Below are 6,000 nucleotides of genomic sequence, written 5' to 3'. Positions count from 1 at the left end.
GGGTCTAGAATCAAACTCCAAGACCCTAGAAGATTATTGATCCACAAGTTGGAAGAAACTTGGGTCTCTATATCCCTGCAGATAGTAGATTCATTCCTCTCACTCAGCTAACCCTCATTTGATTGTGGTGTGAGGAAAAAGTGAATCCCTTTTGTTATATGTCCGCGTATGTTATGCCACTGGGTTTGACTTGAAGCAACTATCCTATGCCCACTTATATTGAATCAAACAAGAGTTTTTGTAAAGCTCAGGAGGTACTTAGATTTTTCAGCAGACAATAATATCTTTTTTCTTTTCAACTACTCAAAGATAAATTCAACCATTCATTGATAGTGATGGCCCCAAGCCTGCCTGCATCATTGACTCAGATTCTAGAATCTCAACTGATATTTTAAAATTGATTCTAACTCAGTATATTTTCAAGTCTGCTGAACATAACTAGAACTATGATTTATTTTTAACTAAAAATCTTTGCTTTTCTATCATTATCTTTCTAGTATGCTGTTCTTTAAGCTTCTGTTCAAATGCTGTATAATCCGATAGCCAAATATTGACTGGGCCCAAACAACTGTGGAATATACCTATTGGTGTCTGAGCAGGGAAGGATGCTCAGAATAACTTTCACCTAGAAAAGAGGAATGTGCAGTATCATTTGTAGATAGCATTTGTGGAATCCTAGTGGACTGCAGAGGGAAGGCCTTCTCTTTCCTAGGAATGGGGTATGTTCCTTAATTGGTCTTTGATTCCTATTCTTTGGAAGAAGTTATATACATGCTTTGCATTTTTCTCAGTAGCCTCCGACTCCACTCCCTGGGAGTTTCTTCCTTTTTAATCTTCCTTCTCACATTTGGAGTTGGTGTTGGGAGTTAATGCCCTCCTTTGGGGATGCACAGGGTTTATTTTCTGCTTGAACAAACTTGGGTAGATGGAGGGGTTTTGTTTGTTGTTGTTCTTAATGTCTTTTTAGTATAAGTTTATGGTTTCTTAAATGATATCTCCATTAAAAGAGCAACCAAATTCACATATAATAATCACAATTTCAGAACATGATTTGTTTCTTTGGTCCATTCCACTCTTCTCCTGATGTTGGCTACCATGCAGGAATTAAAATAATAGGTTAGAGGTGAGGTTATTACTCATTAGGAGTGATAACACTTCCTTTGCCACAAAGCCTGAATTTTAGAGGCCTTGTGTTACTGAAAACCCTTCTCAGTTTTCTCTTTGTTTTTAGGATCTAGAGGTAGTTGACCTTTAAAGCCCTTTCATATCCTTTAATGCTTCTGATCTCTTATTTTCCATTAGACTCCCTCCATTCTCCTTTATTTCTCCTTCCAAACTAGTTAATTATATCCTAAGCTGTTTTTAAAATTTTTCTGCCTTTATCAAAGGCAACCAATAACATACATCACACATCATTATTAGTTTTTTCCCCCCCAACAACTTTTCCTTGACCTACAGACTTGGTCGGCCAAGGCAAACAAAGGTCTCCAAGCTTCCCCTCCTATATTTGTTTGTGTGCCTCCCACTACAAACCTTCTACGTTAAGGCCACTTGTTTCAGTATCTTGTTAAGGCAGCACCTAAATTCAGACTTTCAATATGTTATGACAATAACAACTCCCGAACCTCAGAAGCTTAACACAAAAGTATCTCCCTCACAGAACAATCTATTCTGGGATAAAATAAGCAAAAATAAAATAGCCCTTATAGCTGAGGAGAGAGAGGATAATGGAAAAGAGACACACAAGGGATTTAAAAATCATTGGTAGTGTCTGTTTAGGCTGCAGTAATAACATACTATTATACTTTTATTGCATATGTGTACAGGAAGCACTCTTGAGTACATATACAATTTTTCACAATTAGTTGACTTAAGTCATTGTTACACATATAATTCATAAGATAATTATGAATGTCATTTTTTTCTACTCCATATAATCCACCCACTTCACACAAATTTTTAAGAATGTCTAATGTTTGACTATAGAAATTTCTCCTGACTCAAGTCAACTGTCTTTGCAACCAAAGGAAAATGAGTTACTCTGTCACTCTGTGATCTCAGGCAGTAGCATTATAACTACAGGCTCCTGGGAAGCTACTTCTAATGGTTGGGCTGGTTTGCTTTCCTGGGAGGAGGCCTCAAAATGAAATAACACGGCAATACCTAGCCTCGCTCTGGACCTTGTGACACAGCCCCTCCATCCATAGTTATGTCTTTTTGGTTTAGTTCCACACTTCCTAGCAAAGAACTGTAGTTAAAATGAGGCAGATTTTTAGAACCAAGTCCTGTTTCACAAAGTGAATCAGTGTATTGGTTGATGAGAAAACTGTCAAGTCTTATTGCGATCTATTGCAGGGCACCGTTAGAAGTTGGTACTATTGCTTGACCTCTTTTCTGCCTAACGGCAGTAAGTCCTAACTCAATGGAGAATATATGTATTTATTTTCATCTTCTATAAATTAGATACCAGGATATGAAATCTAGTAAAATAGTCTCTACTTTATCATGCTACTGCTATAGAGTTATAATTGTTGAGCAGAGGTATAAGAGGTTGTCTTAGACTACTTGAGATGCTATAACAAAATACCATAGACAGAGTGGCTTGTAAACAAAAGGAATTTCTCAGTTCTGAAAGCTGGGAAGTCCACGATCAATCCAGGATCAGCAGATTCATGTCTGATGGTATCTTCTCACTGTGCTTCATATGGTAGAAGGGGCAAGGCACCTCTGTATTTTATAATAGCACTAATGCCATCCATGAGTATTTGTGCATCATGACCTAATGACATTTCAAAAGGTCCCACTTCCTAATATCACCTTGGGATATTAGGGTTTCAATATATGAATTTTAAGGGGACAAAAATGTTCAGTCTATAGTGGATAGAATTAGAAATACTTTGAAAATTTCCTGTTGTCTTCCCAGACTAACCACAAAAGGAAAGTATGAGTCAGTGCATAGTGTGGGAGAAACCCAAGCCAGGACAAATGAGAATATTTAGGGGTAAGAGTACTCAACCTTAGAGAATGTAGCTGTCATCAGAGCTAGACTTTAAGGCTATGAGAAACCGAACATGAGGCAGAAAGGAGGTATGCAAGTTGGAAGGGTAGACTCTTTTACGCAGGGAAGGTGGGACAAGAAAAATTTTTTAGGTTGGGATCAAAACCAAAAAAGACCAATAAGTAAATAGTAGCTGGGAAGAATCAGAGGAAATATCCAGCATGGTTTCCAAATCATGAACTGTGCTCACAGATTTCATGGTAAATGCCATCCCTTAAAGACAGTCCAGAATATCTGTGGACTTTAGCCGATTCATCTAACACTACAGTTTCAAAAAAGTTCCTCTATCTGGTTGTGTGCATCTTATTAGGAACTATTGGTGGGAATCCTGGAACTGTTGGGGAATAGAAACTGATTGAGTTGATTTGATTGAACTCTGAAGTCTGGAAAGCCACACTAGGGCAAGATAATGTGATTCCTAAGGTCACATGGAGGAATGTGAACTTATTTTTAAAAGCAGAGGAACCCTTGCACATTTTAAAATAGGGAAAGGACAAGATTATATTTGACTTTCTTCTCTTGGTGCCACCACCAACATGACTGTTAGCAGTCCTGGCTTTGAGATACCAAGTTTTCATGTGGATATATGCAATATGTTTTCCTTTCCTCTAAACCTTGTCTTTTGCTTTTCACTACACAGTGGGTGGCATTATGATATAGAGGACAGATCACAGGCCTAGAGCAGGAAAGACCTGAATAAAAGTCCACATATACTACAACAATCAAAATAACCTTAATTCATTCTTTCATTAAATATTTTGTGCCTGCTATGAGCCAGGTGCTTTTCTAGACCAACCTATGGTGGTGGTGGATAAGACAACTTCTTTTAGAGTGGGATAAGACAAGTAAAAACAAAAATCACTGTATAAAATCATAGAGATGATATAAAAAATACTGTAAGGGGTAGAGTCTGATGTGATGTGTCCCAGGAGTTATCACCATAACAGATCTAAATGAAATCGGGGGAAGAACATGCCAAGCAGAAAAGAACAAAGGTAATTCATTCCAGCCTAGCACTTGCCTAGCATTTTGGAAGCAGCAGGAAGGCATTGGGACTAGAGGTTGTGAGAAGTTATAAGAATGGCAAGAGACAAGATTGGAGAGGCAGTCAGAGGACATAGAACCTTGTTGGACATGAAATAGGATTCGAGCTGTTTCTCTGAATGTAGGGATTTAAGAAAGGGTGTTAATATTTTGGTTTATATTTTAAAAGATCATTCTGGCTATTCTAGAATGAAATGCCAAAAATAGGTGGGAGTGGGTGACAAAAGTAGAAGCCAAAGTCTTAACATTATGAGCCCATCTTTGTTTATAATTCTGTAGTGGAACTTGATGGTTAGTGAAGTTAAACTAAAAAGTAAAACTCAAAAGACACTGCAAACATGATGTTTAAAAGTATACGTACTTAAAAAGTAAGTTACGTGTATTACATTTAAAAAGTTTCTAGTAACAAGTGATTGAAATCAGTTAATTCTCTGACTTTCAACGTCAGTGGTTATAGTCTCATTTATGGGAACACTCTGTGGGTCTCAGTATCTTTTGAAAGGTGAGAACAAGTAGGTACCTCTAGGATCTCATCAAGTTCTAGATTTTTTTGATTTTGAAAAAACCAGGTAAGTAACAATGCTGGATACAACATAACAGTTACTATAAAAACAGTTGGATAGAAAAGATCCAAACATTGAAAGCATAGGTTCTTTATAAACAGAGTACATTTGAACAGGTTACATATCCTATATTACTTACAAACCTATTTAGGATATATGCATATTGTGAAAAATGCACAATTATGTTTTGGGGAATAATGTAAAGCATATACCATGAGTACTCATACATTTAACTATTTCCTAAGACTGAATTGTTGATTTAGAGTGACAGTTTATAATGTATTTCTCTATGTAGAATTATTCTTGCAATATTTTATAATTCATAGTACTATATTTAGTTTTTTATAAAAATAAGTATGTTCATACTGTTGGGAAGCAGTATGCATCTTGCCCATTTGTCTCCTATATTTGTTTTATGTATTTGTTTATATTCAAGCAAGTTAAACATGACAAATATTTTACACTCTACTATAATTTGGAGGGCTTATAGTAGGGTTTCTCAACCTTTACACTAATGCCATTTTGGACCAGATAATTCCGTTGTAGAAGGTTGTCCTGTGCCTTGACCAATAGTTAGTAGCATCCTTGAACTGTACTCATTAGAAGCCAGTTCACCCCCCAGTTGTGATGATGAAATGTGACTCTAGATATTGCAAAATATTCCATAGGGAGCAAAATCCCCTTCAGGGAGTGCCATTGTTTTATAATAAATGTCCGTTCATTTATAAAGTAAGCTTTCTTTTCTCTTTCTGAAGATATTAAATATTTAAGTTGATTCTTATGAAGTATGAACACATTCTAGATACAGAAATTTGTTATTTTTTTCTTCTATCAACATAAGAGTGGTGCTTTTCTCTCACAATCTTAGGGGCATTTTCAAATTCAAACTCAAAAGCAATATGACTTTGTTAATTTCAACAAATATCTCTGTCACTCTTAGCATCAGACTTACTATTCTTACCCTCTTGAGCAACGAAAACCTGGTTAACTGTTCAGGAAGGGATGCTCAAAACTGTTTCAATTCACACCCCACCCCAACATCTGACCATGAGTTCCCTTTGCCTTGTATCGGTGGGGCAAAACAACTCCCTCCCAGACATTTATCTAGATACTCTCAGTTCCCGATTTGTTGGAAAAGCAATGAAGAAGTGACATTCATGTTTATTAAAGTGTGTACATCTACAGTTGTCCCTTAGTTTAAGCAGGAGATTGTTTCCACAACTGCTACAGATACCAAGATCTTCAGATGCTCAAGCCCCTTATAAAAATGGTGTAGTATTCACATATAACCTACTCATATCCTCCTATATACTTTGTCATCTCTAAATTACTTAT

Source organism: Sciurus carolinensis, chromosome 5, assembly GCF_902686445.1.
Source record: "Sciurus carolinensis chromosome 5, mSciCar1.2, whole genome shotgun sequence".
Taxonomy (NCBI): Eukaryota; Metazoa; Chordata; class Mammalia; order Rodentia; family Sciuridae; genus Sciurus; species Sciurus carolinensis.
Note: the sequence above shows the minus strand (reverse complement) of the source record.